We start from the raw sequence: 24054 nt of genomic DNA, 5'->3' as shown, positions 1-24054 counted from the left end.
TTAGTTTAAGTAGTGTGTAAGTCTAGGGACCGATGGGCATCAGCAGTTTCGTCCCTTAGGAATTCACACATTTGAATATTCGAACCTCCGACGTTCTACACGTCAGACATAAACGTTAAACACACTATGCCAGTACCGTAAAAGCATCCTTTATTTATGAGTCTGGTCTCCCAGTCGCAACGATTAATTAATAGCCTTCAAAAATTCGTCATCGCGCAGTGTCCTGCGTCACTTACCTAATGTAAGCCGATCTCTGTCATTATATTCTCTATATGAGGTAATGTCCTGACTGACTCCACCTCCTATGGATAGAAGCCTGAAATTTGGACAAAGTCTGGATCTTATACTGTAAGTGTCCTTTAAGAAGGGATTTTCCGAAATTACAAACCCAAGGGGGTGAAATAGGGGATGAAGGTTTCTTTTAAATGTCGCTATTAAGGCAATTTTGAAGCTGGTCGGGCGAAAATTCGTCTTTGGTTTCTCGGTCACGAAGAAAGAATTACGTATTTCGGCGTTTTAGGAAATGTGGCCCTGTGGAGGAGAAATAATGGGTGAAAGCTTGTTTCGAAAATATATCATTGTTAAAGAACTCCTAAAGTATTTTTAAAGCTACATCTATAAACACTGGCATTTGACCCCTGTCACAAAGAAAAAAAAAGTGTTTCAGTATTTTCGAAATTAAACCCCTAACTGGGGAAATACGGGAGGACAATTTGTATGAAAACGTTTAATTGTAAGCATTATTGAAGCTAAATCAACGAAAATTTGTGTTTGGCTTCTCTGTTAGAAATAAAACGTATGCATGTCACTGTGTTTAGAAGGAAGCCATCGAAGCCAATTACAGGCGGACTGCTAGTTTTGTTACGGTTAGTTTCGAACAACACTTAAGTTTTACGGAGATGGTACAGGAAATCAAATAGGAATCCCAGGTGGGAATTCGACGTTTTCTTCGAGAAATACTGTTGAGAAAATTTAGAGAACAGACATTTGAAGCTGACTGCCGAACGATTCTGCTGCCGCCAACATACATTGCACGCGTAGACCACTAAGATAAAATTCGAGAAATCAGGGCTCATACGGAAGCATATGGACAGTCGTTTTTCCCTCACTCTATTTGCGAATGGAACAGGTAAGGTATTAACCAGTCGTGGTACGGGGTACCCTCCGCCACGCACCGTACTGTGGCTAGCGGAATATCTACGTAGATGTAGATGCAGATTCAGAAATTCAACCTCTGTAATGGAGTGAAATAGACGATGAAATGATTTTCGAATGTACGTCGCTATTAAGGGAAGTTTGAAGCTGGAACCACGAAAACTGGTATTTAGTATCTGTCAGAAGATAAAAAAAACATGTGTTTCAGCATTTTTGGAAATTCAAGTACAAAGGGGGTAAAATAATTGCAAGTTACTAAAGAACTACTAAGGCATTCTTAAGGCTACATCGATGACTACTGTTATTTGGCTTATCAGTAGAAATTAAAAAAGTGTTTCAGTGTTTCTGGAAATTCAGATCCTAAGGGAGAGCAGTAGGAGATGACAATTTTTAAGAAAATATTTCGTAACAGTAAAAAAATATTGAAGCTGGATATAAAGGTATACCTGTTAGGGGATGAAAATTACTATGGAAATATCTCCACGAGTGCGCAAAAGGCGTGATTAACAATAACTTTGGACTCCAGCTGCTTTTTGGTCAGAAGTACATTCGGAAAAGTGCATGGTTATATCACCTTAGTTAGGTCGAAAAGCTTTCAAGGTGTTGCAATTTGTGAACACCATAACAATTCGATTAAATAAAAACTAAAAGATCTCTGCAGGCCGTACAGTCTACGCAAGCTTAGCAGCGGATGCTAAGGTCGTAACTGTATAAATAACGATGAATCGCGTGTTCTGTGATGCGTGTGTGCGTGTGTGTTGTTTTTGGGGTGGTTATTGTGTGTGATAAAGCACGAAATAAAATGCAAGACCCAGGATTCGGGATGCAAGCACATCAAGGAAGAAAGCTGAACAAGGAACAGTAAGTAAAATAATTTATGTGGCAGTTTGTGAACGGCAAACGGTCTGGGCGCGAAGTTGAGCTCTCTAATCGGAGGAAACCAACTACACTCCTGGAAATTGAAATAAGAACACCGTGAATTCATTGTCCCAGGAAGGGGAAACTTTATTGACACATTCCTGGGGTCAGATACATCACATTATCACACTGACAGAACCACAGGCACATGGACACAGGCAACAGAGCATGCACAATGTCGGCACTAGTACAGTGTATATCCACCTTTCGCAGCAATGCAGGCTGCTATTCTCCCATGGAGACGATCGTAGAGATGCTGGATGTAGTCCTGTGGAACGGCTTGCCATGCCATTTCCACCTGGCGCCTCAGTTGGACCAGCGTTCGTGCTGGACGTGCAGACCGCGGGAGACGACGCTTCATCCAGTCCCAAACATGCTCAATGGGGGACACATCCGGAGATCTTGCTGGCCAGGGTAGTTGACTTACACCCTCTAGAGCACGTTGGGTGGCACGGGATACATGCGGACGTGCATTGTCCTGTTGGAACAGCAAGTTCCCTTGCCGGTCTAGGAATGGTAGAACGATGCGTTCGATGACGGTTTGGATGTACCGTGCACTATTCAGTGTCCCCTCGACGATCACCAGTGGTGTACGGCCAGTGTAGGAGATCGCTCCCCACACCATGATGCCGGGTGTTGGCCCTGTGTGCCTCGGTCGTATGCAGTCCTGATTGTGGCGCTCACCTGCACGGCGCCAAACACGCATACGACCATCATTGGCACCGAGGCAGAAGCGACTCTCATCGCTGAAGACGACACGTCTCCATTCGTCCCTCCATTCACGCCTGTCGCGACACCACTGGAGGCGGGCTGCACGATGTTGGGGCGTGAGCGGAAGACGACCTAACGGTGTGCGGGACCGTAGCCCAGCTTCATGGAGACGGTTGCGAATGGTCCCCGCGATACCCCAGGAGCAACAGTGTCCCTAATTTGCTGGGAAGTGGCGGTGCGGTCCCCTACGGCACTGCGTAGGATCCTACGGTCTTGGCGTGCATCCGTGCGTCGCTGCGGTCCGGTCCCAGGTCGACGGGCACGTGCACCTTCCGCCGACCACTGGCGACAACATCGATGTACTGTGGAGACCTCACGCCCAACGTGTTGAGCAATTCGGCGGTACGTCCACCCGGCCTCCCGCATGCCCACTATACGCCCTCGCTCAAAGTCTGTCAACTGCACATACGGTTCACATCCACGCTGTCGCGGCATGCTACCAGCGTTAAAGACTGCGATGGAGCTCCGTATGCCACGGCAAACTGGCTGACACTGACGGCGGCGGTGCACAAATGCTGCGCAGCTAGCGCCATTCGACGGCCAACACCGCGGTTCCTGGTGTGTCCGCTGTGCCGTGCGTGTGATCATTGCTTGTACAGCCCTCTCGCAGTGTCCGGAGCAAGTATGGTGGGTCTGACACACCGGTGTCAATGTGTTCTTTTTTCCATTTCCAGGAGTGTATATCGCGTGACCTATCAACTATTAAGCAATTTCAATCGGATTGCAGAAGGAGCCTACTGGTCGTCAGGGCCTCACTGCAATAATAATGCTCTGCAATAAACCTATAAATTCAATAAACAAATTAATATTCTTAACTTACCGAAAAGGTACGAAGGGCTACGAAGTGTTACGATGCAATGAAGAGATTTCGGATGAGCGCCAAGCTCGACAGTCAGCGACAGAACTTACTTTGGACCTGTTCAGATCTGAGAATCGGCAATAGGACGTCCTCTGAGTCTTTTGTATGTATTTAAATATTGTTCATTTAAATTATTCAGTTATACCATACTCTCCGAACTTAACCCTGAGAAAGGAATCGCTTTGTAACTAACCTGTTTGTATTTTATTGTGTTTGAAAATAAACGCATCGTAATAACATCACAGGACTCATTCTGTAGAAGCTTGCTGTCTGTACCACTAATTAGTATCATAGGTCGCTTCCTTGCATTTTCTGAAGAATCTATTGTGCTACCAGTATTGGAGATATCATCTGCGAGAGCTTCACAGAGTACAAATAGGAGGAAACACTACAGGTCGATCCACTAAGGGAACTCGAGAAAGGATCCTTTTAACTAGCGCGGTTTTCGGTGGGAACGCTTCACCATTATATTGCACATTAAACGTATTCGCAATTGCGAGTACGGACAATCATCAGTTGTAGAATGAATTGCGAAAATGAAAATTTGTGCTGGGCCGGATTTACCGCTCATCACGATCGGTGTACGAGTCATGGCCAAACACGAACTCCCATATGTTCCCAACTACTCGTCTACAACCTATACTCCTACATCCACTATGTATATTTCAGTACAGGAGGGGCGTTTCATTTGACAGTCGCTTTCCCGGTTTCGCCAGTTAAAAACAATATTGCAGTGCCTCTGTTACTGCGAATTACGGACATACATGCACACCATATTTGTCCGCCGACGCCAGTCAAGCGAGTTTCGAGTAAAAAGTCTTTCCTGTGCGGGAATATACATAGTGGATATACAAGTTATAGACGCATGTTTGACGTCATATGGAAGTTTAGGTCTGGCCGGAGTCGTGCACGAATATCCATGTGGTAAGGCGACCGCTCGCAATAAGCGGGAAATCCGGGTTCGGGCTCCGGTCCGGCTCAGATTTACATAGTCGTCATCCCATTCGACAGCTGATGGTTGTCCACACTCGTAATAGCAAATAAATTGAATGTATTTCCTAACTGCTGTAGTCGCCGCAGTGCCTAGTCCTTTGGACGTGCGTGTATGACCAAAGGAAGTTCAGATTAACACAGGCATTGTAATGTCCTATTATACTGCATGTCTCTTATACCGTCATCTACGGAATTGCAATTGAACTGAGAAACTAGTGTGGAAGTTTGGTAAACACAAGGGAAGTTTGCAGAATAGTGGTGTGGTCCATGGAGACAATTAGGGGGAAAAAAAGACAAGTGACTGACGCAATAAGCTGTTGTATCTTTGGTCGAACAGTCCACGGGTGTACTACCGGTCCATAGTGTCCAACGGGCACAATATTTCGGCGATCAGACATGTCGCCATCGTCAGGTGCGCTGACGAACTCAGCTCCTACGCTACGCTAGGCAAATTCACGGAGCTTCGTACTCCGGTGTGTTTTAGGGTGAGCGGATCACGCCTTTCCTACTTCTTCCTGGGTATGTTGGAAGTCGTCCTCTCGTCGGAATCTTCCTCAAGGTTGCGTTGCTTCTTTTAGTTCATCTGGCTCAAGTTGCGGCGTGCCTTTACTCCAGCAACAGGTCTGGCCACCTTGGGGTCGGGCGCCCAAGTTACGTACAAGGTCGTTCTCCGGCATCCGGGCGGCCGCGTAAAAACGATGTGCCGCCTGCCGGAATCGGTGTTTGAGCAGCGGGACTCCTGCTACTCTGTGGAGTTCTCCGGTGCTGAAGTCTCGTGGTAGGTGAAGCGCTAACCTAAGCGCCTTGTTCTGGACCGTCTGCAGCTTTGCAATGGACAAGTCGGCCGCGTTGCCCCACACCACAGCAGCGTACTCTAACACTGGCTTGATTAGTGTCAGGTACAGAGTTATGCCGCAGTGTGGGGGCAGGGTCGTCGCTGGGTTGAGTAAGGGGTACAGCAAGCGCAATCTGCCAAGCGCTTTAACCCTTACTTCCCTGATGTGCGCCTTCCACGTCAGGCGCCAGCCCAGAGTGACGCCTAGGTAGCGTCCGGTGTTCAGCCATGGGATGGGGCCTTCCATGATGCTGAGTGGGTGGAAGTCGGCGGGAATCTTCTTCCTAGTGACGATCACCGCCTGACTTTTGGCTGAGTTAACCTAGAGCCGCAATTTGGTGGCCCAAGCTCCGAGGACATCGCAAGCCGATTGCAGGCGGTGACGCATGAGCCTGGCGTTGATGCTTCGGCCGTAGAGCGCCGTGTCGTCCGCGTAGAGCGCAACTGGTAGTTTATACACAAGGCCGTCGTGACACACGCTGTCTGGAAACGTCCAGGACTACCGCCCCAAGATACTCGCGACGTTCCAGCACCCCCATCGCCTGCTCTACCAGCCGAAGCAGTTGCTGAAGCCGAACTGTTCGTCAAGGAGCTCAGGAGCTCCTTAGGGGGGCGGCCGTCTTTAATCCCCTCCCCTCGCGACGCGTTCTCTCCGCGGTCCGCACCCACGCGTCAGCAGTCGCTGAAACGCTGGTGTCAGCGTCTGTGGTGGCGTCGGTGTAAATGCCTAGTCCGCCTTAATCGCCCTTTCGTTCCATTTGCTGAGGTTTTTTTTAATTAGACTCAACGCTGGTTTCCATACCCTGCTGAGGTTGTAGCCGCAATCTCAGTTGATGAGTCAATCCATGGTACGCATTTCGATAGCCTCTCTAAAGACGCAGTCCCAGTATTTGTATTTCTGTGCCAAGACCCTGCTATGTTGGTAGTCCATTTCGTGATTTTCGGACAAACAGTGCTCTGCGACCGCCGAGTTGTTGGGGTACCCAAGTCGAGTGTGCCTCTGTTGTTCTCGGAAACGATCTTCGATGGTGCACACTGTCTGTCCAATATAAATCTTCCCACATTGACATGGAATCTGATATATGCCGGCCTTCCGCAAACGGAGACCGTGTTTCACACTTCCCAGTAATGCTCGTGTTTTATTTGGTGGCCAGAAGACAGTTCCTACTCGGAGTTTCCTCAGTATTCGTCCTGTTTTACCTGATAGTGCGCCAGTATACGATATATAGGGAATGGCTATCTCTTTCTCCGTGACTTCTTCCGTCTCCACACGCAGTACTGCTAGGTGCGGCGGAGAGCACGCCTGATCTGCCATTCCGAGTATCCGTTTTTGTGGAATACAGTTTTGAGGTGTTTCAGCTCTTGGGGCAGACTCTCTGCGTCAGAGATGGTGTGCGCCCTGTGCATCAGTGTTTTTAGCACCCTATTCCTCTGTGCAGGGTGGTGGCAGCTATCCTCATGCAAACACAGGTTGGTGTGCGTTTTCTTCCTGTATACGTGTGGACCAGGGTGCCATCCGCTCTTCTTTTGACTATGACGTCCAGGAATGGTAATATTCCTTCTGCTTCGGTCTCCATTGTGAATTTGATGTTATGATGTATAGAGTTCTGGTGTGTAAGGAAGTCTGGGAGCTTGTCCCTTCCATGGGGCCAGATCACGAACGTGTCATCCACATAAAGTAGAAAACAAGTAGGTTTCCATTTGCATGACGCCAAAGCTTGCTCCTTGAAGTACTCCATATAGAAATTCGCGACCCAGACGAGAGTAGGCTCCCCATTGAGACTCTTTCTATTTCTTCATAGTATTCTCCAATAAAGAGAAAATACATGGAGGTCAGAACGTGCTTGACAAGGTCGGTCATCGTCTCGTCAAATTTCTTTGCAATAAGCTCAACTGACTCTCGAAGAGGCACCCTTGTGAATAATGAAACAACGTCAAACTCACCAGGATATCTGCGTCTTTCAGCTTGAAGTTGTCGATACGTTTTACGAGATCCACAGAATTCGATGAGGGCATTTACCCACATAAGGGCTTAGTAATTCTGCCAGGTATTTGGCCTGCAAATATGTAGGACCCCTAATGTTGCTGACAATTGGGCGTAACGGCACCCCTTCTTTGTGGACATTAGGGAGTCCATAAAGTTTTGAAGGTACAGGTCCTTGACGTGACAATCTTGACGCCCTATGCTTAATCTGCGTCCTTGAGAAGAGCTCTAGTCTTGTTCTCCGTCTTCTTTGTGGGGGTCTGCGTTGTATCTTTGTTTATAGGAGAAAGGTACTGGTGGAAGGGAAGCTGTGAGTGCTGATAGTGAGCCGTGCCTGCAGGGTCGGTAATAATATTTGCTTTCGAGGCGTCATGTTACGGCTTTCAGTACTGGTCCACTACACAGTAATATGCCAACGTGTTTCAGCTTGTAAACATAAGGAGAAGTTAGACCTATACATGATCACGTACGGTTTGCTAATGAGAAACGGACGTCAAATGTTTGCCAGTGTTCATTACTGTACATCACATGCTGTCATGCGTCTGTACGAGATAAAAGGATGTACTCGCAGCGTGGGACATCACAGAGACGCGCGGGGAACCCAACGCAGGCCGGCGAGCGACGGCGGTGGCACGCTTTGGCGCTGGGTGTGTTGTGGGGGTGCGGTGTTAGGGGAGGGGGAGGATAATTTCCATTACGGCCCGCACTGGCGGTGCGGTGCCGCGTGGCTTTCCCCTGCACCACGACCACGACCGCCACTGCTGGGTGGCCATTACTGGTGATGTCACGGTAACGCCGCCACGACCGCACGCCGCCCCAGCCAACGCCACCTCCGAATTCCCCTGCCGTCGCTGGTCTACCGCGCTGGGTCTGGGGACTGCGTTTGTTACTCCCGACACGATGAAGACCTCCTGCAGTCTTTTTCGGGGTCAGGGACACTCAATTGTAATTACATTCTGAATTATCAACTAGAAAATTATGTTTCCTAAATAAGCCAATGACTAGCAAATAATTTTTCCTAAATAAGACCATGACTATTCGGAATGTTTTGTAAATAAACCAGACATTTTCTTTCTCCTGATACAAGATTAGCTGCAAAAAGTTTTATATGCCTCGTGTTAATTACATTGAGTCATAAGGAACTCGCTCCGATAAAATTGCCAATTTCAAATTTTCCCATTGAGATACTATAACTGGTATAGCGCGCATATGTCTGTGTATTCCTCATGTAATATCACATTATATTTTACTTACGTCTAGATAGAATGAGGTCCATAATGCGACTTGGAGCAAGCTTTCTGTCTGGTAATAAGCCATTTTATGACTCTCGTACTTTATTTTGTTCGGGGATTCTAGTGATTACGTAGTACTTTTGACACAAATTTCACAGTTTTTGCTCCAGCAATGATTTGTGTTTATAGAGAAAATCTTATCGCTGAAGTTTAGGGATGCAGTTTAAGTTTCAGAGATTGCAAATTTGTAGTTATGCGAAGCTTAAAGTATCTATTGGTTTTTTTTCGTGTCATTTTAACCATTTTCTTTTTCTGTTATTTCAATTAAGTTCTGAAGTAGTTTTTATGTTTCAGATGTTGTTCGGATGGTTTTATGTACGTGTTTAAACTTAAGCTCTCCTAGGGCGTCCATATCATGACCTTTAGGTAGAATTTGATAAGCCTTTCCTATTTGTCCTGCATTATAATTTTGGCTTCTCGGGTGTAAGTAGCAACTTTATTGGTTACCTTCACAGGTTCGTTAGTTCTTTAAATCTGGTTACAGAATTCCTTCCAGTTTTCGTACACAGGGTGTTACAAAAAGGTGCGGCCAAACTTTCAGGAACGATTCCTCACACACAAATAAAGAAAAAAGATGTTATGTGGACATGTGTCCGGAAATGCTTAATTTCCATTTTTAGTGCTCGTTTTAGTTTCGTCAGTATGTACTGTACTTCCTCGATTCACCGCCATGATTTCATACGGTATACTCTACCTGTGCTGCTAGAACATGTGTCATTACAAGTACGACACAACATGTGGTTCATGCACGATGGAGCTCCTGCACATTTCAGTCGAAGTGTTCGTACGCTTCTCAACTACAGATTCGGTGACCGATGGATTGGTAGAGACCAATTCCATGCCCTCCACGCTCTCCTAACCTCAACCCTCTTGACTTTCATTTATGGGGGCATTTGAAAGCTCTTGCCTACGCAACCACCGTACCAAATGTAGAGACTCTTCGTGCTCGTATTGTGGACGGCTGTAATACAATACGCCGTTCTCCAGGACTGCATCAGCGCATCAGGGATTCCATGCGACGGAGGGTGCATGCATGTATCCTCGCTAACGGAGGACATTTTGAACATTTCCTGCAACAAAGTGTTTGAAGTCACGCGGGTACGTTCTGTTGCTGTGTGTTTCCATTCTATGATCAATGTGATTTGAAGAGAAGTAATAAAATGAGCTCTAACATGGAAAGTAAGCATTTCCGGACACATGTCCACATAACATATTTTCTTTCTTTGTGTGTGAGGAATGTTGCCTGAAAGTTTGGCCGTATCTTTTTGTAACACCCTGTATAGAATTTAGTGCAGTTCTCGCAGGAAATTTTATAAATGCTCAGATTTTAAAAAATGGTGGCCTCAATTTTCCCTGGCCTTGTATTTGTTTTTAGGTTATTGTTTTTGCGAAAAGCTAGTTTTACTTTCGTATTCCTTAGCAAGCTGTTCAGTTTCTTCGATGTGTGGTCTGTGTATGTTGTTGTTGAAATACAAAAGCAACTTCGTGATTGGTACTAGCGTCATATTACTACAAGGTAAACTCGCTCCAAGGTGCATTATGGACGTCACTTCAACTAAACATTACATGAAAATACATAGACGTATGTATACAACAGCTATTATAATATCTAAAAAGGAATATTGGAAAATGACAAATCCACCGAAACGAGCACGTCTTGAATCAGTGTAATCGGCACGAGTCAAATAAAAGAATTTCCAGCTAACCTTGTATCACTTGAAATAATATGTCATATTTTGAAGTTACGTACGCTGCATATCCAGCAGAGAAGTAGTGAATAAACTCGTCTGTATCCCGAAATTAATGTCTATTTGTACCTTCATTCCGGAAGACGTCCGATTACGCGTAGATTTTATTGATATCGACACAGTCCCCGTTTTTACAAGTTTTCATCTGATGATGGCAGTAGCCAAAGCGATGCAGACGATTTTATTTATGAATCTCAAAAATTATGTGCGTATATTGTTATTAAATTCGGAGTGTAAAATATATGCTAGAATAACAATCAAAATACTGAAGCCCATAATGGAGAGCATTCTAGAAGAGGAAGAAAGTGAACTAGGGTAATGAATAAGTCATATATCCAACACATTTATTCCACCACAAATTATAGAGGAACATAAGGAATATAATAAATACACATTCATTTCGTAGATTATGTAAAGGTCTTCGATAAAGGAAATAGTGTGTTATTATTGCTTATATTAAGGAGAAGAAGTGTAGCAATACATCTTACACAGGTAATTTAGACGGTCTATAATAATTAATGCAAGTATCGAAATAAATATAAATAATGAGAAATCAAAAAAGTAGTACTTGGGCAAAATTGCTTCTTTTTGCCACTGCTTTTTAATATAGGCCTATACATTGATAAAACTGTACGGCAATGGAAAATCAAACTAAAAAACTACACATACAGCTTCAGCTAGCAATATTACATAACGACGCTATTTGCTGATGATCAATTTTTAATTTCGAACATTGAAAAATGGTCTACAAAGAACTGCCCATGAACTACACAAAACGTATCTGATCTCCAACATGTCAACATCAACACAAAAACTAAACACATTGTCTTTAGGTGGGAAAAACCCAGAGAGGAACAAAATAGTAATAGAATTAAGATCACACAGGAAGCACACACACATTTAAAATTTATGGAGCGTACTAATATACATAGGAGACCTAGGTAAAATACAAGAAATGGAAAGCATCAATTAGACAGATGGAATTATCAGGCGATGGTAAGAACAGAAATTTTAATGTTAATGGCTCTGAGCACTATGGGACTTAACTGCTGTGGTCATAAGTCCCCTAGAACTTAGAACTACTTAAACCTAACTAACCTAAGGACGGCACACAACACCCAGCCATCACGAGGCAGAGAAAATCCCTGACCCCGCCGGGAATCGAACCCGGGAACCAGAAATTTTAATATTATAGTTATGTCAGTACCAGCACTGCTGCGGATAGCTTATTATCAAGTGATTCAAAGTTGGAGTTGTGGAAATGGGGCTCTGTATCTGACGTACACGCATTAACCACCCACGAACGTACTGAATCAGGACCAGCCAATCGGAATACAATAAAAAGCGAAAACGTGAAAATGCCAGTTTTCCTTTAAGCGAACACTCACTACTAGGTTACTTCCTCTTACACCTTCCCTGATGACCCTCCACAACCTGACGTGCCTCTTCCAGGCTTTGACGCCGCCAGAGCAGAAGTATAGATGGAGTTCGAGAGATTTCAGGTTGATTCGCAATGAGCTACATAGCCGTTGCCGAGGTTTTTAGTATACCAACAATGGTTGTTTCTGCAGCCCCTTCAGCCTCTATTTACAGGTTACTATGGTGAAATCTGATGGCAGTTATAAGAGTTGAGGGGCATGAAAGGGAAGCAGTGATTGGGAAGGGAGTGAGACAGGATTGTAGCCTCTCCCCGATGTTATTAAATCTGTATATTGAGCAAGCAGTGAAGGAAACAAAAGAAAAATTAAGAGTAGGTATTAAAATCCATGGAGAAGAAATAAAAACTTTGAGGTTCGCCAATGACATTGTAATTCTGTCAGAGACAGCAAAGGACTTGGAAGAGCAGTTGAATGGAATGGACAGTGTCTTGAGAGGAGTATATAAGATGAACATCAACAAAAGCAAAACGAAGATAATGGAATGTAGTCGAATTAAGTCGGGTGATGCTGAGGGAATTAGATTAGGAAATGAGACACTTAAAGTAGTGAAGGAGTTTTGCTATTTGGGGAGCAAAATAACGCATGATGGTCGAAGTAGAGAGGATATAAAATGTAGACTGGCAATGGCAAGGAAAGCGTTTCTGAAGAAGAGAAATTTGTTAACATCGAGTATAGATTTGAGTGTCAGGAAGTCGTTTCTGAAAGTATTTGTATGGAGTGTAGCCGTGTATGGAAGTGAAACATGAACGATAAATAGTTTGGTCAGGAAGAGAATAAAAGCTTTCGAAATGTTGTGCTACAGAAGAATGCTGAAGATTAGATGGGTAGTTCACATAACTAATGAGGAGATATTGAATAGAATTGGGGAGAAGAGGAGTTTGTGGCACAACTTGACGAGAAGAAGGGACCGGTTGGTAGGACATGTTCTGAGGCATCAAGGAATCACCAATTTAGTATTGGAGGGCAGCGTGGAGGGTAAAAATCGTAGAGGGAGACAAAGAGATGAATACACCAAGCAGATTCAGAAGGATGTAGGTTGCAGTAAGTACTGGGAGATGAAGAAGCTTGCACAGGATAGAGTAGAATGGAGAGCTGCATCAAACCAGTCTCAGGACTGAAGACCACAACAACAACAACAACAACAACAACATGGTGAGATCGAGCCACAACCATGGAACAGCACATAAAGATATTAAAGCCATTTTATAAAATTTCATAACACTATGCTTCACTTTATGGACCTTTGTTTTCACATTCAATGAGGGACTGTTTTCTACTCTCACCACAGATTCAACGCATTCTCTTCTTTCTTCACTGCTAATATCACGACAACCACGGTACACATTTACCGTTGCAATTGTTTCCTTCACACAAATATTAGAATCGTACTCAGATCCTTCTATCAAATGAATCAAATTAATAATGATTCTTGTTTAATTTAAGTGTGGCCGATCGGTTCTAGGCGCTTCAGTCCGGAAACGCGCTGCTGCTACGGTCACAGGTTCCAATCCTGCCTCGGGCATGGATGTGTGTTATGTCCTTAGGTTCAAGTAGTTGTAAGTCTAGGGCACTGGTGACCTCAGATGTTAAGTCCCATAGTGCTCTGATACATTTTAACCATTTAGTCCCTATATTAAGTAAATACACAGACAGAAAAAAATCTCAACACCAAGAAAGTGTTGCGCATATAAACAAAAGTTAATTGGCGTGCTTCTACATCTAAAAGGTGATGTCTCCCCATATTTCGCACCGGTGACGTAACAGTGGCGTTAGTAGCACCACTATGAGGTTGCAAGCCAGGTTTGCTTTAAGTTTACGCTGTAACGTTAGTTACTTTTGAGATTGAAGGTTGTGAGTTGATGTTAGTCAAGAATACTTTTAAGGTGACAAAGCCGCCATTACCAGCACCTCACCGGGTTTGAAGGAGGTCGTGTAATAGGGCTTTGAGAACTGGATGTTCCTTCTGCCATACTGCAGAAAGACTTGGCATGAATGTATAGCAACTTCATAAGACTGGTTTCAGTGGTGGTCACGATAATGCATGGTTGCAAGAAAACCGGTCTCTGGACGGCTACGTCGCATTGCCGAAAGGGAAGACCCCCTGTTCGGCGTATGGATCTGGCGCATCACGCTGCATCTGCAGAAGCAGTTTGAGCAGCAGTTGGCAACACAATGACACAACGAACTGTTGCAAATTGGTTACTTCAATGACAGCTCCGAGCCAGACGCCCTGTACCGTGCATTCTACTGACATCAAACCACACCATTTGCACTTCACTGATGTCAAGCGAGAGCCCATTGAAGTGCAGGGTCGACATCTGTTGTGTTTTCTGGTGAAAACAGGTTCTGCCACGGTGTCAGTAATAGCCATGACTTGGTTAGGAGGAGGTCAGTTCACAGCCTGCAAAGAACCGGTCTCCGTGCTAAACTCGCTGGACCTACTCCGAAGCTATGGTCTGGGGTGCAGTTTCGTATAGCAGCAGTAGCACTCTCGTGCTTATACCATACACCCAGACTGCCAATTTTACGTAAATCTGTTGATTCCACCTGTTGTGCAGCCATTCATGAACACCGCTGCAGGGGGGACTTTCCAAAAAGATCACGCTCGCCCACATGCAGCTGTTGTAGCCCTAAGTGCTCTGTAGAATGTGGACATGTATCTTGGCCTGCTCGATAACCAAATCTGTCTCCATTCGAGCGCATGTGGGACATCATCGGACGAAAATTCAAGCGTCGCCCATAAACAGCATTACCTGTTCATGTACTGACCGACCACGTGGAACTTGCACGTAAATCCATCAAACTAACTGGCATCCGGAGCCTTTACAACACAGTATACGCTCGTTGCACCTGTTACTAACGTACCAGCAGTTGCAATATGTTATCTCCTGCTTACATTAACCTGTAATAATGCAATTTTAGTTACTTAAATGTGCTACCCAGACAACTCTATTCCTGAAATTTCAGTACTCTTCATTAATCATTTTATGCTATTTTTTAAGTCAGTATAGTTCATTTCTGTGAAGTTAACACCCAGCGGCGTCTCACGCCTTCGGAGTATTCCGAAACTATGGGTTACAACTCCATTTTCTATGTGTCATCTACAGTATAGCATCTGACACTTTCCGGAGAAAAGACAGCTTTCTATGTTTTGTACCTTCTTCGACTTTGTTAAAAGCTGCGTCCCTTCTCCCTCCACGATTCTCTACATATCTCTGAGGTTTGTATTTCGGGTTTCAGCCAGCTCACGTTATTGAGAGTATTTTGAGCGCTATAACTTTCCTAGAAGAATGTAGGTTCAGGAACTTTGTTACGAATACTTCGGCAATTTACTGTTAAAATTTTGGAAATTCAAGTGTATCTGCTTAATAAGCTATCTGATTTCGCTCTCTGCGCGTCGGTGGCGAGCGTTCATTAGAGGGCCTCAAAATAGCACCTAGTCTAAAAGTACTCAGCTAACTGGGCTTCTTCTTTTGTATTATGCACCTATCACCTATCAAGGTGATTCCTGTAACTCTCCACCTATAACGCAGGTCTAGAAATCTGGCGACCATAATCGTCACAGAGTCGACGGAGACTCTGGTCGAGAGCCACTTCTGCATTTTTGTGCAGTTATTTTCACAGAAATTAGGATATGGCAATAATTCCAATACTACTCTGTAGCGAGCAGGCGAAGTCCCTGGGTACATTGTATCAAAATGATCAGAATGTATTTACGAAGAACCTTCCAAAGTTTATTGGTTGAGTTCTGGTTGAGAGTCAAAGATTTACAGCGGAGTTACATTTCAGTCTGTGTATGACCCAGCCTTGACGAAAGACACTGCTGCCAGGACCATAGGAATGGTGCCGTGTCCATTACCACACATGCGTAAAAAAACTTAGTCTATATTTTTTGTCACATCCTTAAAAAGTAATAAACTTTCTGTCTATGCCTGTGAAAACATTGGCATACATCGCGTACTTTTAATATTTTTAATTACGTGTTATTGACCATTTTTGAATAACAATTCAGTGACACAAGTTTTTATTTTCGTATTATTAGGTATCTACACAGAATCCACGTAAAGCAGAGTGGCATGAAAGCAGTGAATTTACAATAATTTTGTCCTGTTCTTCTGACAGTAAATTAACGTGTAAATACATTCAGTGCAATATTCTTTAGTGGCCCTAAAGGCAGAACGTGTATGTATAGTCTCTCGTACCTAACAGCTGTAGTTTACATTGTGTTGCTTAAAGTACACGACTCTAACTGTAAAGTGAACATCTCGCAGCAGAGGGACTTCAAAGTTATATCCTTCCAAGTTCATACATGTTGTGAGCAACACACATCAGCTGACAGAATTTATCAAGTAAAACACAAAAACAAACTGAACAACATAAAGTAAGTGTTCATTTAGCGGACATGCAGCACTAATTTCGTATCAGAGATTGCACCAGTCTTGAAAATGTGGAGTTACTTCCGATAAAATACATTAACTTCATAGTTTAATTAGGACCAGATTTGCCGTTATACGGGGAAATAGCTTTCCCGGTCGACAATACTACCTTGCTATCGACAGGCTGCTTTCGCGTAATTCTCTATAAAAGAAGTCACGTAACTGAACAGAGGAAGGAAGATGAAAAATACATCAGGTCCAGAGAATTACTGGATCTTTCAGCGAGATAGATTTAATGAAATCCTCCTACATCCTCCTCATCGATTCCATCACGGGAGTGGCCACATCTCGTTGGGAAGTAGCTGAGCTGTTAACCCCTGTAGCAACCGCTATTCAGCCTTGCCGGTGGATGCCCTCGTCTTATTCCAGCACTGTGCGTGATGGATGCGTTTCCCTTGGAGGATCAGTCCGGCATAGCAATATCCCGCCCGTAGGCGGGAATCGTAGAACCCTTTAGCGTCCCACTAGGCCACGGTATTCAACATTTGCTTCCTTCTCACCTTCACATATGTTAAATACCTGTCTCAAGTACCTTCATATCAATAAGTGGATTGTGGTCCACTAATGGTTTTGTTATGAACGAGCATGTGTACATTCTCAGCATATTACATGTTCTCTTCCTCTTCACTGCTTATTATCGGGACTGGTGACTCACAAATTTCTAACAACAAGATTATTGGCTTCAACTACCAAAGGTATGTAGTACACAAACTGAACATTAAACGCTCCACTAAAGAGGTAACTGAGAATATCTGAGCTACACTGAGATAATGTAACCATCACTTTACATTCTCAACTACATTAATTCAATAGCGGACATTGCTACGTCAACGTTTTAATTTCAGAATGATGTCTATGTCGGACTGGTGATTTCTATTTTGTGTGAAATTGTCTTCAGGTTGTGTATTGCAGCAGTATCCTGTATTTCGCACAGAACGTGAGCAATGTGGGTAACATCAGTATTTTCATCTAATGTTTATTAACTGCTGGATAAAACAGTCACACGTTTCTCCTCACACTAGGAATTCTAAATGTACAAAGAGATTTTCAGCTTGTTAGCAGCTGCCGTGCACCAATCCTCCACTACAATGTGCTGTAAATCACTTCTTATACAAACAGATCCAATAGGCAAGTCCCTTACTCTATCATCCATAACTTCATCTGGCGATATACCCCAGCCAGCGAGCCGGCCGAAGTGGCTGTGCGGTTAGAGGCGCTGCAGTCTGGAACCGCAAGACCCCTACGGTCGCAGGTTCGAATCCTGCCTCAGGCATGGATGTTTGTGATGTCCTTAGGTTAGTTAGGTTTAACTAGTTCTAAGTTCTAGGGGACTAATGACCTCAGCAGTTGAGTCCCATAGTGCTCAGAGCCATTTGAACCATTTTTGAACCCACCCAGCGTCCATTTTTATTTAATAATGACAGCTACGTCAGTATTGTTCGGAATAAACTCCTGAAAATTCTGAAGGTAGAAGGGATAAAATAATGATATAAATGTTAGCTACATCTTGTACATGAATCAGGCTATAGTTATAAAAGCCGAAGGACCTGCAAGAGAAGTAGCATTTGAAAGTATAGCGACATAGTTATAGCCTACCCTGATGACATTCAGTTTGTATACTGAGCGAGCAGTAAAGGAAACGAAGAAGAAACTTCGAAAGGGAATTAAAGTTCTGGGAGGTGAAATAAGAACTTCTAGGTTTGTTGATGAGATTTCAAATCTGTCAAATGCGACTAAGGACTTGCACCATCTGTTGAGCGGGATGTATTTTGCCTGTAGATTACAAGAATATCAACAAAAGTACAATAACGATAATGCAATGTAGCCGAAGTAATTACTTGATTACGACGTAGAAATGGAAGATTAGAAGCAGTAGGTAAGTTCAGATATTTGGTCACGAAAATAACGATCAGTGTTTGAGGCACGTAAAAGGTTCCTGATTTGCCTCACATAGTCTCACGTCACTCACGCCGTCTATTAACAACGATAAGATTTAACTTGTAAAACATGCTCGAACCGTCCCTCTAGCTTCCTCGATAAGCAGTATAACTTCCGCCGGTGTCCAATTATTCCGACGGCCTCCTTAACATTATGCAAACTGCCAGGTGGTATCAATGGCAGTCACTCGTTTAGCATTCTACGATCCTCCGTTACATTTACAATGTGGGAGGAGTATTGTGATTTCATATTCTAGTACACCAACGCTGTAGTATTCACAGGGAATACAGGGAATGGACACAATAATACGAACTTTATGCATTACCGTACATCTTGTTGCCAGTAGGCACTACTGCAAACATGTAAGTACTGCAAAGCGGCTGCATTACTCGATTGTCCTACACAATCTAGGAGGTTCTTTCTGGGTATTATTAACTTTGTCCTGTGACGGTTAACACAAGCGATAGATGACAATGTGATCTCTCAGCCTTCAAAACAGGGCATATACTGAGTGCGCGTTTAGCGACAACATCTGTGAGGAAAACAGCTGAGCTGTCTACCATTTCGGGAGTGACAGTATCCCCGGCAATGACAGCATACGCAAAATACTCGTTAAAACTCCATCGGCGAAAAGGAATACAGGGCGAAAATTGAAGTTAACTGACAGAGTCTGATAATTATTAAAAACGGCTGCAGCCAGAAAACATAAAATTACTGCAGTAAAAGTGAATGGTGAACTCGGCACTCACTTGAATACTGTGTAGAGATAGCAGTATGGCAAGAGTTTCATAAGGCTTTCATGACAGGGCTGCAATGTCGAAACCTTTAATAACGGAAGCCATGTGCAAGGGCAAAACATTAACGCTTATTTTCCCCTGGGCAGGAGGTCAGGTGTTGAAGTATGGGTGCATGGGAGCAAAACGTTTAGTCTATACTGACAGGTGTAGTCCACTTAGTGGCGCATTTTTGACCGTGCAGTAAACATCAGGTCGTAAGGTTTGTGATTTCTTTGTGGTAAGATTGTTCGATGCAGAGAAAAAACAACCAACACATATATGTGTGTACGTTTTAGGTCCTACACATAAAAACAAAAAACATGTGCACTTATCTCCGTTAACCATGTAGGAATGCATGCATGTCTTATGATTATCTAAATGCCGAGTAAGATTGAGTGACAGTGAGAATACATTGATGAGCCAAAACATTATGACCACTACCCACTGCGACGTTGGCTGCCCCGTGGTGTTGTTGTGCTCACCTGACCTGATAATAAAAGTACGTAAGTGGAGCAGGCATGGATGGGGCATAGCCCTAGCGAAGATATGGGCTGCAAATGGGAAAATCCATTAATGGCTCTGAGCACTATGGGACTTAACATCTGTGGTCATCAGTCCCCTAGAACTTAGAACTACTTAAACCTAACTAACCTAAGGACATAACACACATCCATGCCCGAGGCAGGATTCGAACCTGCGACCGTAGCGGTCACGCGGTTCCAGACTGAAGCTCCTAGAACCGCACGGCCACACCGGCTGGCGAAAATCCATTAAGATAAGCGACTTAGACAAAGGGCAGGTTATTATTACGCAAAGTCTTTAGACAAATATCTGGAAAACGGCGAAGCTGGCCTAATGTTCACTGTCGTGAGCAACTATCGAAAGAAGTAGAATGGTCTCACTGAGCTGTTCACAGGCCGTGGGGTTTTGAGGGTTGCCTGCTCTGGAGAGTGGTGATCTGTGGCATCTCTCCTGCATGAGATCAACACTCGTGCACATACATGTTTTGGAGCATACCGTTCGTTTTATATTCTTGAACATAGACCACCAGTACTTGTTCACACGTTGCCTCACGACATTGCCAATTACGATAGCAGTGGGCACGAGACCATCAAGATTCGACCGTCGATCAATGGAAACGCGTCGGCTCTTCAGGTGAATTGCATTTTTACTGCAGTAGGATGGTGTACTTTGCATGGGGGATTAATTAAAAAGAAAAGACTAATATTAATGAATAAATGCAATAATTTTACTAGCTGTGTGACCGGTTACGAAGTCTCGTAACCGGTTGGCCCTGACTATTATTAACACGCAGTCTGACGGCATAAAATAAAAATGAAGAATGACAAGAAATTTCCATTAACACAACTGATTAGTCGAGTCCCCTGCAACTATAAAAGCTACGAAACAACAAAGCACAAATGTAACTGTTCTGTGTGTGGTAGTGTGATTCAACGTACATGTATCTGGCTCAGTTCTTTCTCAATACGACAAAATATTTTAAACACCATTTCAATGAACTAACTGAAAAACCAGAAATACTATAATTGCATATAGGAACCAGAATTACAAGTCTAATAAATTAACACGAGCCAGATGCTTTGTTGACAGTACCTGTGAGCAAGAGGGATTTTTATTAAGGAAAACTGTAATATCTTCTTACCTCATTATATATTGACGAAAATATTCCATTACACCAGCATCAAAAATCAAATGCCCATCTCCTTTCTCAAATTATTCTGACAATTGCATCTTCTTCCATTTATACGTTACACCAGGGGCGGGCAGGAATCCTGCATATGTGCGATGCACTTGCACGTGTGCAGTTAACAGTTCCGCGTGCACACAGGGGCAAGCTGGCCACCCGCTTCTCTCCACTCCCCACCGTACCGTCTCTCCGCATCTTCCTATGTAATGCGATTTGTTTCCGGGCCTGTTTTATTGAATGAAGGAATAAGGTTAGTAGGAGTGCTTGAAAGAAATCGTGGATTGAAAGAGTACCTATTACCTACGATTTTATTTAATTATCACAGGTGGAGTTTACAATACATTTAATGTCTGGAACAAAATTTCTACATACAGACAAACGCAACCAGTTACGTAAATTTTCGTTACTGATGTTTGCTCTTAACCGAGACTTATTAATTTTCATAACAGAAGAAGTCTCTCACAAACGTATGTCGAGCCAAACATTGACATTATCTTCGCGGCTCCACCTCTTGCTGTGGAAAGTCGTGATAATAATCTACTACACGTCTTGCCAAAAGGAACTTATCTCTCAGACGAGAATTATGCTGTAGAATCTACAGTGCAGATCTATTAATTCCATTTGCAAACTGGGATGAATATCATCTACAGAAACAGCAAACTGTCTCGAGAACTATTCAAAACCTTGGGATAAGTGTGATATATCCCCAAATCGCTTGAGAAATTCTTCATTCATTGCACTAAGTATGGGAACATAGTGAAATTTCTTATAATGGCGTTCAATATTAAAATTCCGCTGACCAGTGAGAATACTATCACATACACTCCTGGAAATTGAAATAAGAACACCGTGAATTCATTGTCCCAGGAAGGGGAAACTTTATTGACACATTCCTGGGGTCAGATACATCACATGATCACACTGACAGAACCACAGGCACATAGACACAGGCAACAGAGCATGCACAATGTCGGCAATAGTTCAGTGTATATCCACCTTTCGCAGCAATGCAGGCTGCTATTCTCCCATGGAGACGATCGTAGAGATGCTGGATGTAGTCCTGTGGAACGGCTTGCCATGCCATTTCTACCTGGCGCCTCAGTTGGACCAGCGTTCGTGCTGGACGTGCAGACCGCGTGAGACGACGCTTCATCCAGTCCCAAACATGCTCAATGGGGGACAGATCCAGAGATCTTGTTGGCCAGGGTAGTTGACTTACACCTTCTAGAACACGTTGGGTGGAACGGGATACATGCGGACGTGCATTGTCCTGTTGGAACAGCAAGTTCCCTTGCCGGTCTAGGAATGGTAGAACGATGGGTTCGATGACGGTTTGGATGTACCGTGCACTATTCAGTGTCCCCTCGACGATCACCAGTGGTGTACGGCCAGTGTAGGAGATCGCTCCCCACACCATGATGCCGGGTGTTGGTCCTGTGTGCCTCGGTCGTATGCAGTCCTGATTGTGGCGCTCACCTGCACGGCGCCAAACACGCATACGACCATCATTGGCACCAAGGCAGAAGCGACTCTCATCGCTGAAGACGACACGTCTCCATTCGTCCCTCCATTCACGCCTGTCGCGACACCACTGGAGGCGGGCTGCACGATGTTGGGGCGTGAGCGGAAGACGGCCTAACGGTGTGCGGGACCGTAGCCCAGCTTCATGGAGACGGTTGCAAATGGTCCTCGCCGATACCCCAGGAGCAACAGTGTCCCTAATTTGCTGGGAAGTGGCGGTGCGGTCCCCTACGGCACTGCGTAGGATCCTACGGTCTTGGCGTGCATCCGTGCGTCGCTGCGGTCCGGTCCCAGGTCGACGGGCACGCGCACCTTCCGCCGACCACTGGCGACAACATCGATGTACTGTGGAGACCTCACGCCCCACGTGTTGAGCAATTCGGCGGTACGTCCACCCGGCCTCCCGCATGCCCACTATACGCCCTCGCTCAAAGTCCGTCAACTGCACATACGGTTCACGTCCACGCTGTCGCGGCATGCTACCAGTGTTAAAGACTGCGATGGAGCTCCGTATGCCACGGCAAACTGGCTGACACTGACGGCGGCGGTGCACAAATGCTGCGCAGCTAGCGCCATTCGACGGCCAACACCGCGGTTCCTGGTGTGTCCGCTGTGCCGTGCGTGTGATCATTGCTTGTACAGCCCTCTCGCAGTGTCCGGAGCAAGTATGGTGGGTCTGACACACCGGTGTCAATGTGTTCTTTTTTCCATTTCCAGGAGTGTATTATACATTTCGAATTTTCACGTTTTTGCACAAAGAAAAAATGATTCTCCCATTCCTTTTTAAAAGATAGCAAATCTCCACTTCTACGTTCCCTTGATTCACTCTTCATTTTCGGGTTCTTGAAATACAACGTTCACTACGAAGTGGTCGCTTCGCTTCAACGTCCGCAGCTTAGCCTGGTACTACAGTGCCCCAACCTGCCGGCTGTCGTCACTGTCCCGTTCGACGATTGCACGTGAGCAGCACACGTGCAGCACCGTGTGCTCATGAGCCGCGTGCAACGTTTGCCCGCCCCTGCGTTACACCAACCGAACAGTACAACATTTCAGTCAACACTCAGATCATCTACTCTCTCGCCCGACAGAACAACGACTGCTCTCGACATCCTCTGAACTACTACTGCACCAGTGGAGGCGGCGGAATAATAATCTTTGGCGCAATCTCTGGCGCTGTGACTCAGTGTAGCCACCTTTCAACTTCTCCACAAACTCCGTCATGGAGGTGAGCGGCGGCTCGGGACCTGCTGTGTGCCACAGACGCAGGCTGGTGAGACCAGTATTATACTATGAGAGGCATTCTCTTGCGCTTGCATGTGGCCTGTGGTAGTAACCGAAGACACACTGACAACTGCGAACCACCTGCGTTCCTTGATGCTTGGCGTCTGTCCGGATGGTGATGTCATCATTCAGCCGTATAATTGCCTGTGTCTCGGAGCCATAACCGCGCTTCAGTGGTTTGAGGAGGTATTATAGAACCCATCTGGGTCGCTCTCAGGCGCCCTCACGGCGTACGCAGAATAGCGGCCCGTTATTTACGCGAATTAAATGAGTTTGGGTAGAAATGAAATGCCACATACGTCCTCAAACTTACTAACAAACTGTCGGATCTCTGATATGCAGAATCAGTCAAAGTCGCGAGCTCTATCTTCTTATCTCGTGTTTTGTACTGAAAATCTCG

Source organism: Schistocerca americana, chromosome 6, assembly GCF_021461395.2.
Source record: "Schistocerca americana isolate TAMUIC-IGC-003095 chromosome 6, iqSchAmer2.1, whole genome shotgun sequence".
NCBI classification, from domain to species: Eukaryota; Metazoa; Arthropoda; class Insecta; order Orthoptera; family Acrididae; genus Schistocerca; species Schistocerca americana.
Note: the sequence above shows the minus strand (reverse complement) of the source record.